The sequence below is a fragment of the Phodopus roborovskii genome, unplaced genomic scaffold (genome assembly GCF_943737965.1).
Source record: "Phodopus roborovskii unplaced genomic scaffold, PHOROB, whole genome shotgun sequence".
Lineage (NCBI taxonomy): Eukaryota > Metazoa > Chordata > Mammalia > Rodentia > Cricetidae > Phodopus > Phodopus roborovskii.
Genome location: NW_026126517.1, coordinates 1217919 through 1242079, shown reverse-complemented (window position 1 = coordinate 1242079; position 24161 = coordinate 1217919). Strand labels below are relative to the sequence as shown.

Here is a 24161-nt window from a genome sequence, read left to right as displayed (position 1 = left end):
GCAGTGCGTCTTAAAAGCCGTACAGTTTTTTGCTGAGTCAGGAAACTTCCCTTAAAGGAGCCGCGCAAATATCTGCTTGTCTTTCTCGAAACAGAGTCCAACCGAGAAAAATGCTGCTACCAAGAAACCTTGCTTGTCTCTGTTCATTTGTTTGAAAAACCCTGTTTTAATCTTTTGTTAAATTTTGAGTGGAAGTTCTTATTAACCACATGGGCGCCATATGTAAGGAGTAGGTTTTTCCTGCTGCCACTGGTCTTGGCCCCCTGCCCTGCCAGCCCCAATTAACACACCGAGACTCTGTATTTGACATAATTCTGTTGGCCAGTTACTAGTTTCTTATCAGCTAGCTCTGTCTTAAGTATTAGCCCATTTCTGTTAATCTATGTGTTTCCACGTGGTCTCATCTTACCGGAGAGTGGGTCCGGCGTCTGGTCTCCCCAGTCTCTCCATGTTGACTCCTCCTTACTACTTCCTCGAATCCTCCTTGTCTCCTAGTCCCATTTATCTTGCTTCCCTATTGGCCAACAGTGCTTTATTCATTAACCAGTATGAGAAACATATTTACAGAATGACATCTCCCATCAGCATGTACCAGCACTACCAGCCATACCAGATTGTTTTAAGTGTCACCTATAGGCTGGGAGTGTATTTTTGCTTGCAGAGCTTACCTGGCATGCATGAAGCCCTGGGCTCTATCACCAACACTAAGTAAACTAGGCATGGTTGTACATGCCTGTTGTCTGAGAAACAGGAATCTGAAGGCATGAAAATCAGTAGTTCAATGTCATCCTCCACAACAGAGTGGATCTGAGGTCAACCTGGACTACATGAGATTGCTCCAAGAGGTAAGAAAGAAAACTGTGGGAGGGGGGTGAAGAGAGGCCAGCTGCCTGGCTAGAGTAACCAACTCTGCCAGACACTTAACTGACATCAACAAATTGGGCCTTTTCCATCCCCAGATGGGTACCCATTAGGAAGATCATAGCCAAGAGTCCCAACATGTGCAGAAGCCAGACTGGAATTGGGTAACTTCAGATGTTATTAGCACACAGGTGTACTGGACCCCACATCATGCCTTGCGTTCTCCACCTTTAAAATGGAAGCAGTAACCTTAACTAGGAATCTTCAGGAGCAAGCCAACTGGCAGCTCTCTACACATTATTGCTGAGGAACTACACAGGCAGGGTCTAGACCTCAATTTTGTCTTGGTTAGTCGTTTCCTTTCTTTTGTTGGGATGGGAGAGGATGAGACAGGGTTTCTCTGTATAGCCTTGGCTGTCCTGGAACTCACTCTGTAGACCAGGCTGGCCTTGAACACCCAGAGAGATCTGATGCCTCTACTTCCCAAGTGCTGGGAGTAAAGGTCCTATGCCACTACTTCCTTGGGGAACCTGGTTAGTTTTTATTGTCAATTGAACAAAACCTAGAGTCACCATGGAAAAAAAGACATCTCAGTTGAAGAATTATTTTCATTACTGGACTATGGCCATGTGTGATTGCCTTCAGGAATGATTGATATGGGAGGGCCAACCCACTGTGGGTAGGTTGGCAGTTGGGCCTAGGTTTTATTTAAAGAACTAGCTGATAGCCAGGCTATAGTGGTACACATCTTTAATCTTTAATCCCAGCACTAGGGAGGCAGCCCTTCCCCTTTTTTTCTTTCATTCTTTCTTTTTTTTTTTTTTTTTTTTTTTTTTTGAGACAGGGTTTCTCTGTCGCTTTTGGAACCTGTCCTGGAACTCGATCTGTAGACCAGGTTGGTCTCAAACTTAGCGACATCCATTTGTCCCTACCTCCCAAGTGCTGGTATTAAAGGTGTACACCACCATCACCCAGAGATTCTTTTTGGGGGGGGGAGACTTTTTTGTTTTGTTGGGGTTTCTTTTTTGTCCTAAAACTGTCTCTGTGGATCAGGCTGACTTTGAACTCAGAGATCTGCCTGCCTCTGCCTCCGAGTGCTGAGATTAATGGTGTGCACCCCCACTCTCAGCTCACCTTGGAATGTATTAAAAACTTTATTACATCATGTTTGGGAATGGGAAGGTCATGGTGTTTACATGGAGTGTAGAGGAAAACTTTCTCTTTAATATTTTTATTTCATTTTACATTCCAACCAAGTTCTCCCTATAAATATGGAACAATGCTTCATGAATTTGCATGTCATCCTTGGGCAGGGGCCATGCTGATCTTCTCTGTATTGTTCCAATTTTAGTCTAGGTGCTGCCGAAGTGAACACTGCAGAGGAAAATTTTGAGAAGCCAGTTTTCTCCTTCTATCCTGTGGGTTCCGGGTTGTCAGGCTTGGCAGCAAGTACCTTTATGTGCTGCTTAGCCATCTCTCTGTGCACATATACTTAATTTTGAAGTTGTATATGTTGTATATAGTTTTGGGCTAGAAATCTTTTTTCTGTTGTTTTTTGTCTTACAAGACAGGATTTTCCTGCCCTGGAACTTGATCTGTTGACCATGTTGGCCTCTGGACAGAAGTTTCTGTCCCACAGGTCATGCAGCCATTTAGTCCCAAATAGACACAGAGAGGCTTATATTGATTATGAACTGTTTGGCTGGTGGGTCAGGCTTCTTATTGGCTAGCTCTCTCTTAATTATTAACCCATTTCTATTAAACTATGTATTGCCATGAAGCTGTGGCTTACCCATACGTAATACTCTAACAAGTTCCTCCTTTGGCAGCTACTTAGCATCTCCCTGTCTATTCTATCTACTATCTTTCTCTTCCCTGTTTGGATTGTCCACCTGGCTAAATTCTGCCTGTCCATTGGCCAAAACAGCTTTATTCATCAACTAATAAGAGAAACATTCACAGCATACAGAAGGACATCCTCCTTCAGGCCTCAAACTGAGAGATCCACCTGTATTTGCCTCCTGAGTGCTGGTATTAAAGGAGTAGGCTACAGCCACCTGGCTGGGCTGTAATTCTTAAGTATCTAAGAATGGCCTTGAACTCCTGATCCTTTGTCCTTGTTTTCTGATGTCCTAGGATGACAGATATAAGCAACCATGCTTTGAATAAGTTACCTTCTGACCATCAGGATTTTCTCCTGTTTATAGGATGGCCATAACTAGTATGATCTGTCAATCAAGGAGTTTGTGATTTTATTTGATTCATTTATTTTCTTTTTCCTTTTTTTTTAAGATTTATTACATATACAAAGTTTTGCCTCCATGTATGTCTGCACACCAGGAGAAGGCACCAGATCTCATTATAGATGGTTGTGAGCCACCTGTGTATTTTTCTATCCAGGGTTTCTCTTTAGCTTTGGAGCCTATACTGGAACTTGCTCTGTAGACCAGGCTGGCCTCGAACTCACAAAGATCTGCCTCCCAAGTGCTGGGATTAAAGGCGTTTGCCACCACTACCCAGCTGAGTTTGTTATTTTAAAATCAGCAGATCTTATTGATTTTAGAGACAGGCTTCTCTATATGTCCAGGCTGACCTCAAACTCATGACCTGTCTCAGCCTCCTGAGTGCTGGAATTAAACTGCCAAGCCCTACCACTACCAGAGAGAAGATTTTATGGATTCCCATTCTTGTGATAAGCTGAAACTGACCCTGCAGTAAGACATGGTTATGATGGAACCTGCCAGCAATACTACCCAACTTTAGTCTCTCTTCAGGTCCTTCTGCTGTTCTTTGTCTATTCTCCCCTTTCTCATATAACCTCATTCTGGTCTGGGGAGGAAAACACATGTTCAGTGAAGATCAAGGGACAGTTTGGGGGAGTCCATTTTTTTCCTTCCACCATCTGGGAATCAAAATCAGGTCACCAGGCCTGGTGGCAAGTGTCTTTATCCTCTGGGCAATCCTGCCCTACACCCATTTTTGTTTGTTTGAGGTGGAGTCTTGTCCAGCCCAGAATGGCCTCGAACCGACATCTGAAAGTGACTTTGAACTTGGGATGGGATGCTCTTGAGTACTGAGATCATATATGGACAACACCATGTCTTCAGTTCTGGGGATCAAACCTGCAGCTTTGTGCAGATCACTGAGCCTCAGCCTCTAGCATCACAGTGAAATGCCAGTGTTAGCCTGTAGGTGGGGCCATTGAGACTTGATTAAAAGCTAGAACAACCAGAAACCATGGCTCACTAAAGCCATTGGGGCAGGAGAGATGGCTCAGTGCTTAAGAGCACTGGCTGCTCTTCCAGAGGTCCTGAGTTCAATTAGTACACTTCACATGGAAGTTCATAACCATTTGTAACTGTAGTTCCATGGGATCTGATGCCCTCTTCTGGTGTACAGTTGAACATTCAGACAAAACACCCATATAAATAAAGACATAAATCTTTTTTGTTTGTTTGGTCTTTCAAAACAGGGTTTCTCTACATAGCGTTGGCTGTCCTGGAACTCCCTCTGAAGGCTAGGCTGGCCTCAAACTCAGATCCACCTGCCTTTGCCACCCAAGTGCTGGGATTAAAGTAAAGGTGTGTGCCACCACAGCCCAAGAAGAAAAAGAAGTCTGAGGCAGAGGGATAAGGAGACTGAAGATGGCCTGGTAGTCACAGTGAGTTCTATACCAGCCAGGGCTACAGAGTTAGACCTTGTCTTTCAAAACAGAAAAAGAAAAAAATCAGACCAAAGTTATTGAAAAACCTCATCGGTAGATCTGTCAGGAGGGTGATCAAAGCCAGGCTGGGCTTCCATCCATCTGTGACCTTTTCTTCCTTCTCCCTTCTGTCTCCTTCCTCCTATCTCTTGATGTTTTTTCCTTCCTTCTTTTCAGTCACTCTTTTTTCTTTTTTAAAATCTCTCAACTGGCTGGGCGGTGGTGACATACGCCTCTCTGCCTAGCATCCATTGATCTCTGTGAGTTCAAGACCAGACTAGTCTACAAGAGCTAGTTCCAGGACAGCCTCCAAAACCACAGAGAAACCCTGTCTGGGGGTGGGGGGGTGGGGGGGTGGGGGGGATGGGGGGTAGAAATCTCTCAACTGCTTGTATACCTGTACACCAGAAGAGGGCACCAAATCTCATTACAGCTGGTTGTGAGCCACCATGTGGTTGCTGGGAATTGAACTCAGGACCTGAGGAAGAGTAGTCAGTGTTCTTAACCTCTGAGCCATCTCTCCAGCCCTCTTTTTTCATTTAACCTCTGAGCCATCTCTCCAGCCCTCTTTTTTCATTTTATAGAGGAAGGTGTTTTGTTTGGTTTTTGAGACAGATTTTCTCTATGTATTCCAGGCTGTCCTGGAATTCTCCCTGAGGCTAGCCTCAGATCTGCCTGCCTCTGCCTCTGGGAGAACTGGGATTAAAGGTTTGTGCCAGCACTACCTAGCAAATAAAATGTTTTGAAACAAATTTTTGCATCATTTGTAACCAAGACTTGACTCTCAGCAATCTGCCATATTGTGGAATATTATTTTAACTGGACAAAGAAGTGTTACATTTGTTTATGTTATGGGATATTACTTTAACTGTGCAAAGGTGTGTTACTTTATTTCTGCTGCCATTGTTAACACTATAAAAATGTTACATTTGTTTATGCTACATTTGTTTAATTATGTAAAGATGTGTTACACTTGTTTCATCTTGCCTGCCTAAGGCACCTGATCAGTCTAATAAAAAGCTAGTCAGTAGAATAGGCAGGGCTGGCAAGCAGGGAGAATCAGGAGCAGAAATCTAGGCTTGGGAGAGGAAAACTAGAGAGAAAGAGAGGGACATGCCCAGGGCCAGAAGCCATGCCAACCAGACATAGAGACAACAAGAAAGTAATATATACAGAAAGAAAGGAAGGAAGGAAGGAGAGAAGGAGGGAGGGAGGGAAGGATGGAGGGAGGGAAGGAAGATAGGTAAAAAGCACCAAGGCAAAACATAGGTAAGGAGAAACAGATTAAGAGCTAAGATAAAGCTAACTATTCATAACTAATAAGATGTCTCTGTATCATGCTTGGGAGCAGCGTGGTACCCTGCTGCCTTTGCCTCCCATAGGCATGAGCTACCATGTCAAGCTCCTGACAAATTAATAAACAAAATATGGTTACCCATACAATAGAGTATGATTCAGTCTTCCTTGAACAGTGAGGAAATTCTGTCATACACTTTTTTTTTAAAGATTTACTTTATTGCTGGGTAATGGTGGCACACACCTTTAGTACCAGGGCTTGGAAGTCAGAGGCAAGTGGATCTCTGTGAGTTCAAGACCAGCCTGGTCATGTCTACAAGAGTGAGTTCCAGGACAGCCTCCAAAGCTACACAGACAAACCCTGTCTTCAAAACAAAACAAAACAAAAGACAAAAAAAAAAAAAAAAGATTTACTTTATTATCTATGCAGTGTTGTATCTATATGTATCCCTGGATTGCAAGCCAGAAAGGGGGACTAGAAGGCATTACAGATGGTTGTGAGCCACCATGTGGTTGCTGGGGACTGAACTCATGACCTCTAGAAGGGCAGCCAGTGCTCTTAACCTCTGAGCCATTTCTCCAGCCCCTGATATACACTTTCTATGGTTTTAATATGTCCCCTATAGGCCTGGGGTGTAGCTCAGTGATAAAGCATTTGCCTAGCATGTCTGAAGCCCTGCATTCAAATCTAAGTACCAAACTGAGCAAAACAAAAATTTCCAGGCTGGAGAGATGGCTCGCTCATGCTTTTCCAGAGGTCATGATTTCAATTCCCAGCAACCACATGGTGGCTCACAACCATCTGTAATTCCCAGCAATAACATGTTGGCTCACACAAAAACAATAACAAACACACACACACACACACACACACACACACAGAGTAACTTGGAAAGGAAAGGGCTTATTTCAGTTTACAAGTTACACACCATCACGAAGGGAAGTGAAGGCAGGAATTTAAGCAGAGACCACAGAGGATCCTGGAATGATCCTTCTGTCTCCCCAGTGCTGGGATTAAAGGTCTGCACCCCATGCCTGGCTTGGCTTTCTCTCTAACTAATGGGTTGCTGGCTGTTCATTTTGCAACCCCCCTCACCCCCACCACCCCAAGACTGACTCAGCATCTTGTTTTGGCCCTGAATGTACAATAGCTTCATGAACTGATCCTCCTGTCTCCACCTCCTGTGTGCTGAGATTACAGCTGTGAGCCACCACTATGCCTGGTATTTAAAGTGCTAGAGGTGAATGGATGCTAGGCAAACACTGAGCTACATCCCCATAGAAATTAACTTCTCTGCTGAGCCTTGCTTAGCTGGGTTTTGTCTACCAGGGAGAGAGAGGAGGCTCAGGCGCCCTCTGGTGTTCACTGCTCAGAACAAGTACATTTGGCTCTGCCCCTCCCTACACAGCCACAGAAGTTGGGGAGTGACCAAATGTCTTCCTGCAGCTGCATGGAAAGCTAGCCATGGAACATCCAGGCAGTGGTGGCACATGCCTTTAATCCAGCACACAGGAGGCAGAGGCAGGAGGATTTCTGAGTTTGAGGCCAGCTTGGATTACAGAAAGAGTACCAGGACAGCCAGGGCCATATACACAGAGAAAGTCTAGCTTTTACAAGGTGTTTACATGTGTGCTAAGCATCCAAGCTCAAAAAACAAAACAAAACTAATAATAATAAAGCAGGGGTAGATCCAGGAGAGTGTTCAAGGCTGACCTCTCCTCTCTCTGTGTGTATGTACACCTAGAAATCCATACTCTTGCCAGGCAGTGGGGGTGCACACCTTTAATCCCAGAATTCAGGAGGCAGAGGCAGGCAGATCTCTGTGAGTTCAAGGCCAGCCTGGTCTACAGAGTGAGTTTCAGGACAGCTCCAAAGCAATACAGAGAAACCCTGCCTTGAAAAACCAAAAAGGAAAAAAAAAAAAAAAAAGGGAAAAGAAATCCATATTCATGTGAGAGAATTGGCCAGTAAAGATGTTTAAGCTGGGCGGTGGTGGCTCACCTCACACCTTTAGTCCCTATACTCAGGAGAGGAGGCAGGGGCAGGCACATCTCTGTTAGTTTGAGACCTGCCTAGTGTAGAGAGTGAGTTTAGGATAGCCAGGGCTACACAGTTCTCTACCCTGTTTTGAAAATAAAATAAAAGTGTGTGAGCATGCATATTGCAGTTAAATAAGGATCAGGATAAACAAATAGGCTGAATAGATGTTTATTCAGGGAGAAATAACTTACAACCTAGACAGATGAACACCAGCAAGTTCCACTGGATTCTCTCCTCTCCATGTCCTGCCAGCAAGAGAGCTTTCCCCAGCTCCTCCTCAGACCTAGTTCCACCAGTCACTTCCACCACTGGCTCCACCCCCCAATGGGCATGGCCAGTGCCACAGAAGGAGACAAAGTGAATATCCCACTACATTTCCCCTTTTAGTCTAAAGAAAAGATTTAGGCTTGATACAAAACTATATACAAAACAGTGAATAACAAGTGTGCTCTAAGAAAAGAAAAATCGAAAACAAAACGACCTACATATCTAGTCCTAGGGTGAAGGCATAACGGAGTTTACAATAGATTTGTCCTAAGCTGGAAAACATAAGTCTAGTACCTAATATATCTAACTAGGAAGAGAGAATAATAGTTGTGATAGTTTAATCTTCAACCTCATCAAGACCTGAGAAGGAAAATACGATACAAGTGTAGACAGGAAGCACAGATGGGCAACTTCCAAAAGGTGCAGCAAGGACAGAAACAGCAAGCTACCTGGACAGTCACGCTAGGTCTCACAGCAACGTTGGTACACCCAGTTTTGGCTAAGGCCAAGAGTACTTGACAGACCACAACAGCAGGGAGGTAGAAAGGCTGTCTTACCCTGACTTGGCAGGGTTCAGCAGTCTTCTATATTTGTCTGCTGCAAGCATACAGCCAATGTCCAAATCAGTGGTTAAGGTGGGGACAGTTCTTTGTCCAAGAGGCCATTAGCTGAGGCAAGAATGAACTCCAGCAGGAGTTAACAATAGTGTCCAACATATTTTTGGGAAAGTGCACAGTGCTGTCAGGAGCAACAGTGTCTCATGTCAATGGAGTACTAATATTAAAACATTTAAATGCCATGTTCTGCATGTCTATGAAGTGATTGAAGATTAAGCATCTATGTCTGACTAATCTCAAAGGTAAAGGAAACATGAGTGAAGATAATCTGTAATACTCAGGAACTTAGCTAAAAAGACTGAATGAAACTTCCCTGAGTAAAGCAGGGACAAATACTTAAACAATATAACTATTTACATATACATACATGTAAATCCCTAAAATAGAGGTAGAGTATAAGTGTCAAGACAAGAGATAGAACTATAAAGGGCAGCAAGATAAATATCCCAAATTGTATCAATATACAAAATGTCTTGAATACAAGTATATATACATAGAATATGGTAAGAATAATGTGCATAAAACATCATAAATGGAAAGATTTCACACAATATGTCAAAATATAATATACCATTCTCCCGGGAAGAGAATATAAACTTAATTTTACATAGCTTACCACAAATAAGAATATATAACAATGTAAGCTGTAAAATACTATTATCTTACTCTTACTCAATAATTCACAGGAAAATAGGCTAATCTACCTATATCCCATCTAAACCATATCGTTCCCAACCATACCCATTCCTGTCTAAAAGATAAACCCGAGTCTAAGCATCACCTTCCATACCCGACCCTGAGTAACTAAAACTAACACAAAGAAGATGAATATTATCCCCAAATTCCAAGGGTAGGGAAAGGGGGCATCATTATCTTAAGGTTACTTCCTGCTGAAATGGGACAATGATTGCTCCATGGGATCCTGTAGGAAGAAAACTTTTAGCAACCAAATTTCTCAACAGAACTGGCTGTGACATATGTAGCTAGTCACTGTGTGGCAGAAAATGCTTGACTGTAGTTCTATTTGAAACTCTGGCCAGGGTGTAATAAGAAGGTGCACCATTACAGCTAGCTAGTCATGAGTTGTCTTGAGCAAAACAGTCTCAAACCAGTTTTAGGGTGATGTTTGTAGTCCAGATGCATCAGGTTGAGTCAAGTGGAAATGACGACGTGGGGCCCCATCTTCTTTCTGGAGAGTTCAAAGATTGCTGTTAGGAATTGTTATTATTCCTTGTAGAAAACTTAAACATCAATATTAAAGTAAAATTTTCAATTTTTAAGGTATGCATTAGGGAAAGGCAACAATAAGCATTAAAACGTGTTTGAGAAAATTAGGATTTCAGAGAGAAAATTGCATATAAGAAATGAGTCCCCAGATTTTGTTTTCTTCTGCCTTACACCAATTGGCTTCTTGATTTAAGGCAGAAACCATGAATTTAATCTTAACAACATGCTTAAATTTAGAGAAGGAAAGCCAAATCCAGCACCAAAGCCAGCATTGGTTTACATGAATTGGGACTACAGGAATACTAGATAGTAAAGAGAAATAGATTTCTGTATAGAAATAGTCTACTAGAATTAAATATATTTACCATAAATCAGATTCCTCTTCATTAAGAGATTGTTTCTGAGGAGCTGTCTTCTCTTCTGTAGGCACCTACATGTTCAGTGTCTTTTGGCTGTTTGAAGATAGGTTTTCTCTGTTTTCCTGTAAGAACAAGAACAGAACACTTCCCCTACCTTTGAGAGGCCTCCGCACACCTCATGGGACCTAATTTGTTGGATGACTTGTCATTTCTCTTCATTAAGATGTTTCTCTTGTTCAACTCAGATCTTGATTAACTTAGATGGTATCCATATTTTTTCTTCTCCTGTAGATACAATTGCGAAACCCCTATCCCAACATAACACATATCCTGGTTTCCATTCTGAGGTCAATACATCCTTGAAGTACACTGGCTGATTTAGTTCAGAAGTTTTTTCTATTTTCCAGTGTCTTTCTGAAGCTGTTTTCCTTTTTCATTAGCATTAGGAAAGTTTAATGTTAATAAAGCATTATGTAATCTGTGTTTGGGTGTTTTGGTTCCTCCTGCCTGTTTATGGAGCATTTCTTTTAAAGTACGATTGGATCTCTCAACTACTGCTTGTCCTGTAGGATTGTGTGGTATACCAGTTATGTGATTTATGTTATAATACTCAAAAACTGTTTCAATTTGCTGGAGACCTATGCTGGAGCATTGTCAGTTTTTATTTGTGCAGGTATGCCCATAATGCCCATTACCTCTAATAGGTGTGTGATAACAGAATCAGCCTTTTCAGAGCTCAGACCAGTGGCCCATTGAAAGCATGAACATGTATCTATAGTGTGATGTACCTATTTTAATTTTACAAATTCTGCAAAATGAAACACATCCATTTGCCATATTTCATTCCTATTTATACCTTCAGGGTTACTGCCTGGTGGCAAAGGAGTTTGTTATAGAATGAGCAAATAGGACATTTCCTTACTATTTCCTTGGCTTGTTGCCAAGTGATAGAAAAATCCTTTTTTAAACCTTTGCTGTTCACATGGTGTTTCTAATGAAACTCTGAGGCTTCTAGCACACCTATCAATAAACGATCAATTTCATCATTGCTTTGTGCTTGAGGACCTGGCAGACCCGTATGGGATCTGATGTTTGTTATATATATATAGGATGAGTCCTCTTTCTGATAGTATCTTGTAACTGTATAAATAATGAAGTTAATTATGTACTGTCAGGAATAAATTCTGCAGTCTCAATGTGTAAGACGACTGACTCTCTTTGCATATTGAGAGTCACTAACTATATTGAGGGGTTCTGTAAAATCCATGAGAATGGCATACAATTATGCCTTTGTACAAAATTGTAAGGGCTTTAAACCACTTTAATTATTTTTTCTGACTTATATCCTGCCTTACCTGATTTGTTTGTGTCAGTGTAGAATGTATGAACTCCAGAAATAGGTGTTTTTCTTACAATGCGTGGAAGGATACAAATCCTTTTCTTTATGAATTGGATTCTTTCACTTTTGGGATAATTGTTGTTAATCATTCCCAAAAAAGTACTGCATGCTCTCTGCCAATATTCATTATCTTTCCATAAGGAGGAAATTTCCTCATTAGTTAAAGGTACTATAATTTCTGCTGGGTCCCTTTCTGTTAGCTGACAAAGTCTTAATTTACCTTTTATAATAAAGTCAGAGATCTTTTCTATATATGTTTTTAGTTTTTTATTCTGTTTATGTGGTAGGAATATCCATTCTAATATGATACCTTCTCTCTGCATCAAAATCCCTGAAGGATATTCTCTAGATGGTAATATAACCAGAATACAGTCTAGGTTTGGATCCACACGGTCCACATGTGCTTCTAGTATCCTCTTTTCTACCCATTCTAATTCCTTTTCAGTTTCAGCTGATAGTATTCGTGTATTATTCAAGTCCTTGTCTCCTTTTAGGGCCATTTTCAAGTTTTTCAAATCATGCCCTTCTACTCCAATAATGGTTTGCAGTTGAGAAATCTCTCCTAGTAATTTTTGAAGATCATTAAGAGTCTGGTAGCGATCTCTCCTGATCTGTACTTTTTGTGGTCTAATTTTCTGTAGACCTATTTTATATCCTAAGTAGTTGATAGACTCTCCTTTTTGTATTTTTTTCAGGTGCAATTTGTAATCCCCAGCGAGGTAAAACTTCCTTTACTTTCTCAAACATTTTTTCTAATATTTCTCCTTTAGAGTCAGCTAATGATAGATTATGGATTGTGGAAACTGTTTACAATTATTTCTAGCAGTTTTTGTACAAAATATTGGCACAGGGTGAGGCTATTTAGCATTCCCTATGGAATGCTAAACCTTCCATTGATATCTCTTCACAAGTTGAGTAATTAGGTACCGTGAAGGCAAATTTCTCTTTATCTTGTTCTTGTAAAGGTATAGTGAAGAAGCAATCCTTTAAATCAATAACTATAATAGGCCATTCTTTAGGTATCAAAGAAGGCAAGGGCATTCCAGGCTGTAGAGAGCCCAATGGCTGGATAACTTTATTGATGGCTCTCAGGTCTGTAAGCATTCTCCATTTACCAGATTTCTTTTTGATAACAAATACAGAATTCCAAGGGCTGGTTGATTCCTCGATATGTCCAGCATTTAGCTGTTCCTGAACCAGGCTTTCTAAAGCTTCTAACTTCTCAGAGGTCATAGGCCATTGTCCTACCCAGACAGGTTCCTCTGTTAGCCATTTTAAAGGTAGGGCTTTTGGTGCCTCTGTTTGTTCAGCACTTGTATTCTGTTTTTGTACAGACTGGATATTTAGTTATCTGTCTTGTATAGTACTTTATAATATTTTTCCCACAATCATGAGGTCATTTATGGTTCCCATGTAATACTGGAGGAATGCTAATCTGGGTATTAGATCAGGACCCCATAAATTTATGACTACATCAGCCACATATGGTGTCAACCATCCTCTCTGTCCTTCTGGTCCTATACATTCAATCCATATCGTGCTCTGTTTTACCTGAGACAGTGTTCCAATCCCTAAGAATTGAACATTTACCTCATGCAGGGGCCATCTTCGAGGCCAAGATTTATTAGATATGATAATTACATCCGCCCCTGTGTCCAGGAGACTGTCAAACAGTCTGTTATTCATCTTAACTATCAATTTAGGCCTTTGGCTGTTTATAGAGGTTTGCCAAAATATACGTTTGCTTATTTCCTTCTGTCGTGTTTGACTCAACTTCCATCACTAGTTTGTCATCCAGAGCAGTATGAGTTTTTGTAATAGGCACAGAATTTTCTAATTGACCTGTGGGAGATTGTCCTCCACAGTGACTGGGAATGTTCAGACCACCTGTGACATGATCCGAACCATAGTTAAGACCTCTGTTATCTTGATGTCTTTTCAAACTTTTAGCTATGGCTTCTCCTACCCATGCTTCAGTCTTATTGTCATTATACTCAATGTTGGTTGTATATAGGACCCACTCATCCAAGGGTGCTGATCGAATTTTTAAAGGCCAAAGCACTTGTTTACATTGAGGATTCACATTCTCATAAGCTAAAGATTCTATGAGTATTTGCCTAGAATCTATGTCTGCTACCTCTAATTGTACTGCCCTAGATAATCTTTCTAGAAACACATTACAGCATTCTCTAGGTCCTTGCCTTATCTTGGCATAGGATTCTATCCTCTCCCCTAATTCATGAACCTTATTCCAAGTATTCAGAGCTGCTGTACTGCATAGAGACAAGATATGTTCATCATAGGCAGCCTGGGTTTCTGGGTCAGCATAAAGACCCTCACCAAGAATTTTATCTTGGGGAGCTTTATAACATTTCTTTAAGCTCTGAAGTTAAAGAGCTTTTGCTTTCTCTCTCCATAAAGCCCTCCATTCTAATTGAGAGGAGTTTTCAAGGACAGCTGATATTACTTGATCCCAATCCTTAGGGGTTACCTTGTTATTCCTTGCCCTTGACTCTATTAATTGCTTCACATATGGTGAGTGCATGCCATAAGAGGCTATTGCTTCCTTTATACCTTTTAAACCTTTCATAGCATGTTAATGCATTGCATTGTTTCTGTTTTGGTTATTGAGGCATCAGACATGGAACAAATTCTGCTTTCTACTTGGTTGTTTTTATGTTCCATGTTTTGTATTCTACCTGTCAGCTCTCCAATGCCATCTTCAATATTCTGAACTTTTTTTTCTAAGCATTCTATGTTTTGAATCCTTGTTACTAAATCTCCTATGGTTTGTACAAGTTCCTTATTGTTTGCTGTAATCTCAAACCATTTCTTTAAGAATATCATGTTAATGATGAAACCCATTGCTATTACAAAATAAATGTACATATTGGTCCAGTCATAATTTTCTTCTGCTAAAATTCCTTCTATATATGAAGTAAAGGAATTCCTAAAGTCCTGCATTGTAAAATTATCTGCCATAGGTATGGAATAATTGATCTCAGATATTATATCAGCTTAAATTGCAAAGGATGTTACAATTACCTTAGGTGTAATTCTGCTGTCCTGGAACTTTGATGCTTTTAGTTGTAGATCTCAGCTTGTGGTAGTTACGCCTGGAGGTTTACCACCAAATAGTGTCCAGCAGCAGAGGATCTGTCTGATCCCAGTTCTACCTGGAAGTGTACCACCAAATAGTGTCCGGAAGTGTACCTCCAAATAGCTTTTAGCTGCAGACGATCCTTCTGATCCCGGTCCCTGTAGAATAGCTCTTAACAAACTAAGGCAAGCAAACTTTTGTTAAGTGAAGGAGTGAAATGAGCCTTGTACATATTGCTGGGACCACAGGGCTAGCAGGGGCCACCTGCATCTGGCAATGTCAGGCCAAAGGAATGCACAAACAGGGAAGGCCCAGAGTTCGGGCCTTGCGTGGGAACACAAGAGTGGGCCTAGGGCCACAGGGCTCTGTGCGAATGCAATGTGAGGGAATCGGCAGGAGAGGAGCAGTGGTCTCAGGGCTGCAGTGCATATAAAAGGAGGTGTAGGGCAGACACAAATGCCTTACAAGGTACAGTGTGTCAGCCTGGTTAGACAAGGCAACCACCTATTCAAGGACAGTGGGGGAAGGGAATGACATCTGCCGCCTGGGTGAAACCCAGGTCCTGTGAAAATCCTGATCCCGCTTCTGACACCAGATATTGTGGTTTAATAAAGATCAGGATAAACAAATAGGCTGAATAGATGTTTATTCAGGGAGAAATAACTTACAACCTAGACAGATGAACATCAAGTTCCATCTGACGCTCTCCTCTCCTTGTCCCGCCAGCAAGAGAGCTTTCCCCAGCTCCTCCTCAGACCTCCTTCCATAGGTCACTTCCACCCCTGGCTCCACCCCCCAATAGGCGTGGTCAGTGCCACAGAAGGAGAGAAAGTGAATATCCCACTACACCTACACGTGTCCAGGTGCATGTCATTTCTGTTTGGAGGTTCAAGGTCCACGTGACATGCAGGTTTGCCAATTACATGTGTGCCCAGCTTTTACACAGAGTGTTTACATATGTGCTAAGGATTCAAGCTCAGACCCACATGCTTGTGTGGACAGCATTTCACCAACTGAGCTATCCCCCAGTCGCCAGTACAAACACGGCAGCCAGATTAAAAAAAACCCTTGCAGAATCAGTCTTCTCCTGTAACGAGTAAGGTTTTCCCCTCAGCCAGTCCCACAGCTATGCCAGCCCCAAATAACACACAGAGACTCTGTATTTGATATAAAGCTGTTGGCCAGGTACTTGTTTCATATCGGCTAGCTCTGTCTTAAGTATTAACCCATTTCTATCAGTCTAAGTATTTCCATGTGGTCTCATCTTAACGAAGACTGGACCCCGGACCTCTGTTCTCCAGTCTCTACATGCTGACTCCTCCTTACTACTTCCTCTCTCCTCCTTGTCTCCTAGTCCCGCCTATCTTGCTTTCCTATTGCCCAACAGTGCTTTATTCACTAACCAGTATGAGAAACATATGTACAGAATGACATCTCCCATCATCTCTTCTTTTCTGTCTAAATAAAAAGAAGGGTTTTAACCTTAACAAAGCAAAATATATAACATAACACTTATCAAGTAGGAATCACAGTTAACAATTTAGTCCATTAACATTTAGCAAGATTTGAAGAAAATATTCAATCATCGATACTATCTTTGTGAGTCTAAAGTTTATGTAACTTATCTTTAATCCTAAGACCACCAAAGGATAGAATATAAACTCTAGTCAGTCACCCAAAGTTCTTCTGTAATCTTCCATCTTCAGCCCATAGGCCATAGTGTGTCTTGCAGACTCCTCAGCAAAGCAGGAAACTTTAAACTGTCTTCTTGTATTGGCAGTTTGTCAGTCACTTTTCTTTGTGTCCTGCAGACTGTCTGGCAGACTCTTCCATGAAGCAGGAACTCTGTAGCAATGTCTATTTTGAATCAGCAGTCACTTTTCTGTGGGTCCTGCATGTCCAGTTTATACAGCATAAAGTCAAACAGTCCAGACAAGAGCAGTATCTTGTCCAAATGGCTAGTCTTGCCATATTGGAAGTAAACTTCATAATGCGTTTCTTTGATGTCCATCTTCCTTTCTGATGCAGGTGGTGTTGCCAGGAACATTTATGTCTCACTGTCAAGAAAAACCCTAAACCATTTTAAATGCCATATTCTGTAGGTCTTTGAAAGGTTTGAAGAATTCCTATCTATCTCAAATACATCTCTGTGTACCTTGAAAAACCTAACTAACTTAACACTAAGCTTTGACTACCATAGGTAATTATCTATAATCTGTACTACATTGTACATTACATTTCTAAATGAGCTATATAAACACAACACCTAAACAAAAGGAGAAATATACATATCACAAAATTGACCTTAAATTGTATCAATAAATGAAAATCCATTCCAAAACAAAGTATTCATAAATATACCATAATTCCCTTTTTACCTTTAAAAAGAGATTGGTTGTGGTCATTAACCATTTATAACCAACCCCATTTAAATGAAAACAAACATTTATAAACAATATTTGGGAATCTGGGCGTCGTTCTTTCCAAACTGCTTCCTGCTGGTAAGGAGCGCTGTCATGGGGGATCCTAAGAAGATGAAATCCTGGCTGTAGTCTGCAAGGCTGCTTTGTTCAGCTGTTTTGAATGTTGGATCACCAGGAACTCTGTTTCAGGGGGGTCAGCTTGATCAAACCACATTAGTCTGGAAGGACTCCACAGCTTTCCATTTTCTGTGGAAACAAAAATGGAAATCCTTTTCCCCAGTAACTTGTCCTCAGACTTACATTTTTGAGTCAAAGCATTTTTAAAATATATAAATTGGATTGATCCAGCAGCATTTGTTTTAACAGTTGTTATTTCTTCAGCAGTCAAATGATACAAAGACAATATACCGTACAGTATCCAGATTTTGTCCATTTCTATGTGGCTTTTATATTACTTTGCTTCTTTTACTTTTATTTTTTTTTTATTTTTGAGACAGGGTTTCTCTGTGTAATTTTTTATCTGTCCTGGAATTCACTCTGCATACCAGGTTTACTTTGAAATTACAGAGATCTGCTTGTCTCTGTTTCCCGACTGCTGGGATTAAAGGCGTGTGCCACCACAACCAGCTCCTTGCTGTCTTTTTAAAACCATGTTATCCTTTTTCTCTCCCAAGCCTATGTATATTTTAAAACACACTGTAAACCTTTAACTTTTTCTTAATGTGAATCTGTCTTTACTGTAAATCTTTATCTGTTTTTGGCCATGAGTCTTTTATCTGGTAAACAACAACATTGCTAAAATGAAATCTACAGTTTTAGCTACAGTCTATTCAAGATGGCAGCGCCTATTTTACCGCCAGCACTGAGAGCTGTGCTCACTGCCTTGGTCTATACTGCATTCAGCAGCATGTTGCCAGCTTGGAGATGTGGTTACTGCCTTTGCCAGTTCTGATACACACCAATAAATTGTTAGCAGAGTTTTTAAAAAGCCATGCGGTTTTTTGCCGCTTATGCTGAGTCAGGAAACTTCCCTTAAAGGAGCCGCGCAAATCTCTGCTTGAATCTAGCAAAACAGAGTCCAGAAAAATGATGTTAGCAAGAAGCCTTGCTTTTTGTCTGTTTTTTGGTTTATAAAACCCTTTTTTAAGCTTCTTTTAAGTTTAAATGGAAATTCTTATTAGCCACCTTGCGAGTAAGGTTTTCCCCGACACCTTCTAAATCTCACTCGGTACCTCTTAAAGTAGGCATTCTGCAAATATGCTTCTCTTATTCGTTAACGAATAAAGCACTGTTGGTCAATAGGAAAGGAAGATAGGGACTAGGAGACAAGGAGGAGAGAGGAAGGAGTAGGGAGGGTCAGCATGGGGAGACTGGAGAGAACAGAACACCAGCTGGCTCTCCAGTAAGATGAGACCACGGGGAAATACTTAGAATAATAGAAATGGGTTAATACTTAAGACAGAGCTAGCCGATAAGAAATAAGTACCTGGCCAACAGCATTTATATCAAATACGGGGCGGTGGGATTGGTGGGGGAAAAACTACTCGCAACATTCTCCTTCCATCATATTTGTCCCGGGGGTTGATCTTCATTCCTCAGGCTTAATCAGCTGGTGACTTTACCCACCTGAGCCATCTCTGGCCCCAAAGTCAAAGCACCTTACCTGGTGGTTGATTACCCTGACAGCACAGCCCAGCTCTGGGCCCCAGTTTGACCTTTTGAGACAGGGTCTTGTTATGTTGCAGTAGATGTCCTAGAACACGCTAGATAGTCCAGAGCAGGCTCAAACTTGCCTTAATCCTCCTGCCTTTGCCTCATCAGTGCTGGGGTTACAGGGATGCTTCACCATGCCCAGAATAGAAAAATCATCTCTGGGGCATGTATGTCTCTAAATAAAATGTAAGCAAAAGCAGTGGGTTCCACTTTGCCAGCCTTATAGTAACAATTATTTGGGGTTGGAGAGATAGGAAGTGTACTTACAAGGACCCGGGTTCAGTTCCTAGATCCATATGGTGGTTCACAACCACCTGCAACTTCAGCTTCAGGGGATCTGAGGTGTTCTCTTCTGGCCTCCAACATGTATGATTCACACACACACACACACACACACACACACACACACACACACACACACACACACTCACAGGCAAACACCATACACACAAAATAAAAATAAGTCTTCAAACTGTGTGTGTGTGTGTAGTGTGCTCAGACACATCATGGTCTGTGTGAGGTCCAAAGATAACTCTGTGGAGCCAATTCTCTCTTCGACACTTTGTTTTTTCCTCTTCCTTTCTTCCTTCCTTCCTTCCTTTTTCTTTTTGGTTGTTTTTGAGACAGCATTTCTCCATATAGCTGTGGCTGTCCTGGATCTTGCTCTGTAGACCAGGCTGGCCTCAAACTTACAGAGATCTGCCTGCCTCTGCTTCCCGAGTGCTGGGATTCTAAGAAACATGTTTTTTTAACCTTTATTTTTATTTTATGTGAAAGGATATTCTGCCTACATGTGTCTGTACATCATGTGCATGTTAGATCCAGAGACGGGAGTTAAAGACAGTTGTGTGCTGCCATGTACCCAGATCTTCTGGAAGAATAACCAGTGCCCTTAACCTGAGACGTCTCTTCAGACCCCTCTCCTTCCACTTTTGAGAGGGCTCCAGGAATTGACCTCAGGTTGTCATGCTTGGTGGCAAGCATTTTGTCTTGTTTTGTGTTTTCAAGTTTTTCTATGGCTTTGGAGGCTGGCCTAAAACTCAGAGATTCGCCTGCCTCTGCCTCCCGAGTGCTAGGATTGAAGGTGTGCAGCACCACTGGCCAGCTGTTTTTCCAGTCTTTTTTTTTTTTTTAAGATTAGTTATTGTGTATATAGTTTCTGCCTTCCTGTGTGTATCCATTATGCCAGAAGAGGGCATCAGAACCCTCTATGGATGGTTGTGAGCCACCATGTGGTTGCTGGGAACTGAACTCAGAACCTCTGGAACAGCAGTCAGTATTCTTAACCTCTGAGCCATCTCTCCAGCCGTTTTCCAGTCTTAATGAAATGATTTACTGGGCCACCAGCTATTTAATTTTCCCCAGGTAGAATCAAAGCATGCTCTAATGAGACGTGATTGACAGGCACCAAAAGGGAAGATACCACAAAGGAAATGACACAGTGACAAATCCAGCCTGGGAACAAACTTCAAGATGAGGGGCCCATTTTATTTATTCCATTATTATTTTTGGTACCAGAATGGAAGTCAGGGCCTTGTGCATGCTAGGCAAGTGCTCCCACTGGCATCATTATCATCATCTCATGGGGTCTTGTTTCATAGCTCAGGCTGACCTTAGGTTCATACTAATCCTCCTGCCTCAGCCTCTTTTAGGGCTGGGATAACATGTGTAAGCCACCATGGCTGGCTGTGTAGTTTATTATTTAGGAAACAACAGGACAGAGTCTGTATGTATCGGTTCTGTGAAAGTTTTTCTTAATCTGCTTCTTGTTGAGATTTTGTTTTGAGATAGCATCCCATTTAGCCCAGACTGGCCTTGAACTATATCACTACAAAGCTGATGATGACCCTGAGTATAAGGATCCTCCCTTTAGTCTTGAGCTCTCCGAGAAACTGCTGCCATTACAGGTTGTACACAACCAGGCCCATTTAATAGGTGAGCTTCAGCTATTCCCACTGGACGTTTTGTTTTCCATCTCTGGTGGGTGACTCCTTGGGCGCAGACCCTGCAGATACAGAGGGCTAGCTGTGTCTGTCTGGTGATCAAACCTAGAGGGACAAGTGACTGGCTAAGAGCTATAGACCTTATAACCATGAAGGACTTCAGGGGCTGGCTCACAAAACACATGGCTTTAATGGAGAGCTGCCTGGCTGTCTAAGAGCAGCAGGAACATAATGGCAGCCAATCCCTGGACTGGACCAGAGAGCAGAGATTAAGGTTTAATTTTGTTTAGGCTAGGGAGCCGGAGGATGGCTTAGTAATTAAGAGCACTGGCTGCTTTTCCAGGGGTCCTGAGTTCAATTCCCAGCAACCACATGCTCCAACCACCTGTAATGGGATCTGATTTCCTCTTCCTATACATTAAATAAATATATTCGGGCTGGATGGAGGGACTGCTCTGCAGGTAAGAGCATGTGCTGCTCTTGTAGAGGACCTGGGTTTGCTTCCCAGCACTTACGTTGCAGCTAACAATTGTCTGTGACTCCTGGGGACCCAATGCCCTCTTCTGACTTCCTTTGGCAATAAGTACATGCATGGTGCACATACATACTTGCAGGCAAAATGCTCAAACACATAAAAACTTAAAAATCATTAAAAGAGGGGAGGCAGTAAGATGGCTTGCTGTGTAAAGGTGCTTGCCACCAAGCCTCACTTGATGACCTGAGTTCAACCCCTAGGACACATATGGTGGAAGCAAAGAACGGATTCCTGTTGTAATTTTAAAAAGTGGTGCTTGAGAAAGCTACCATGTGACAGAGCTTGGGTGGAGGGTTTGTTTGTTGTTTGTTTTTGTTTTTAGAGACAGGGTTTTTTTTGTGTAGCTTTGTAGACCAGGCTGACCTTGAAGTCACAGAGATCCACCTGCATCTGCCTCTCAAGGCTGGAATTAAAGGCATTTTCTCACTTGAGTGTCCCTCTTCCCAAAGGTCCCCAGCTGTGTCAAGCTGACAGAACACTAGCCAGCACACCACCACCCCAGGTCCCTCTTTACTACTTCGATCAGGACCACTGAATGGCTGGTTGGGGGTGGTGAGCATGCTAGTGGGGCAATGCTGAAAGCCAGAGTTCCATGCCTGGAACTAATGCAAAGATGGAAACAGAACCCCTTCCATGTGTGCACTGTGGTGCATGTGCACTAACAAACAATAAAGTTTTAAAAATTAACAAAAGGGCCTGTGGCACATGCCTTTAATTCCAGCACTCCAGAGGCAGATGTAGTCAAGTTGAAAGTCAAGAAGAGCTATCACAGCTACTCTACCAGAAGGGTGAAAAATGCACAGCACAGGCTGTCGTCACAGCACTCAGGAGGCACAGAAAGCAAGGAGCTCAGTGCCTTGGCTACATACCAAGTTCTCCATCAACCTGAGCTACAACTTTTGTCTCAAGATAACAGAAGGGCAATATTAGGATTCTGGCCCAGAGCCTTTGTAGTGAGATATTCACTTTGTCAGCACCTGTGGCATAGACCACGCCCATTGGGGGGTAGAGACAGGGCCGGACATTACCTGGGGGAACTAAGTCTGAGGAGGGGCCTGGGAGAGCTCTCTTGCTTGCAGCATGGTGATCCTGAGGCATCCTTGGGACCAGGAACCTGGTGGTATTCATCTGTCTAGGTTGTAAGTTATTTCTCTCTGAATAAACATCTATTCAGCCTATTTGTTTCTCCTGATCCTTATTAAACATCAATAAGCCTTGGTAAGTAACTGAGTAGGACTAGAATTTAGAATTTCTTTTCAATTGTGTGTGCTGTGTATGCTGTATAAATGTATGTCACAGTGAAGATCAAAGCACAAGTTTTCTGGGGATAAAACTCAGGTTATCAGGCTTGAGTGGCAATCATTTTTACCTGCCGAATTGTTTGGTTGGCTGCCTTTAAAAAAAGGTTTTTAAACAAATCACACAAAGGGGGTTGGAGAGATGGCTCAGAGGTTAAGAGCACTGACCCCTCTCCAGAGGTCCTGAGTTCAATTCCCAGGAACCAAATGATGGCTCACAACCATCCACAATGAGATCTGGTGCCCTCTTCTGGCCTGTAGGGATGCTTACAGACAGAACACTTTATACATAATAAATAAATCTTAAACAAACAAACAAACAAACAAATAAACAAAAAACCCCCACAAAGTTGGGAGATGGCTTAGTGGAAGAATACTCATTGCTTTTGCAGAGGGTCTTGTTCAGCTCATAGCCTGACATGGCAGCTCACCACCACTTATAACTCCAGACCTAGGGGAATCTGATGCCCTCTTCTGACCTCCCTGAGTACTGTGCTTATGTGGCACATATGCATAAATGCAGGCAAAACATTCATAACCATAAAATGAACCTTAAAAAATATGTATTGCTGGGCAGTAGTAGCACAAACTTGCTGTAGAATATTCCTTTGCACTGTGTGAGTAGATGTTGCTGTGATTGGTTTAATAAAGGAGCTGACTGGCCAAAAGCTGAACAGAATAGGGGTAGGCAGGAGAGCCAGACTAGGAGGAAGCTGGGAGGAGGAAGGGTGGAGTATGGAGTTGCCAGCCAGATGCAGAGGGAGCAGGAGATGAACATGCCCTGTTAATGTGGTACTACAACGTGGCAGAGCATAAATAAGGAGTTAAGCCTCAGTGTGCTTATTTGAGAGTGGCTGTGGGACAGGAAAATTCCACCTACACACTCCTTTAACCCCAGCACATGAGAGGCAGAGGCAGGTGAATCTATGTGAGTTCAAGGTCAGCCTGGTCTACAGGGCCAGTTCCAGGACAGCCAGTGCTACACAAAGAAAGCTTGTCTGGGGGGAAAAAATGTGTATGCTGTTTGAGGACAGGCATACCTGTGCCATGTCATGTTTGTGGTCAGAGGACAGCTTCTGGGGATATTTTCTTTGTTGTTGAGATAGGGTCTCACTACGTAGCTCTGGCTGTACTGAAACTGAGTTATGCCTGCCTCTGCCTCCTGAATGCTTGTACATACATATGCCTCATGCTCACAGAGATAAAAGTGCACTGCTCCCCTGGAACTGGAATTAATGAGAGCCACCATGTAATACTGGGAACTAAACCCAGGTCCTCTGCAACTCTTAACCATGGAGTCATTTCTCCAGGCCCTTTCATACAAGGTTTATTTATGGCAAGCAATGGCAGTATTTAATGTCTTCTAGCACAGAGGTCCC

At 42.2% G+C, this 24161-nt stretch overlaps 1 non-coding gene across 1 annotated transcript; it reads right to left on the bottom strand.

Moving 5' to 3' along the window:
- Positions 1-2126: 2126 nt before the first annotated feature.
- LOC127232034 (U6 spliceosomal RNA) lies at positions 2127-2236 on the bottom strand. Its single transcript, XR_007835335.1, has one exon. It is a non-coding gene; the product is annotated as a U6 spliceosomal RNA (small nuclear RNA).
- Positions 2237-24161: the final 21925 nt, after the last annotated feature.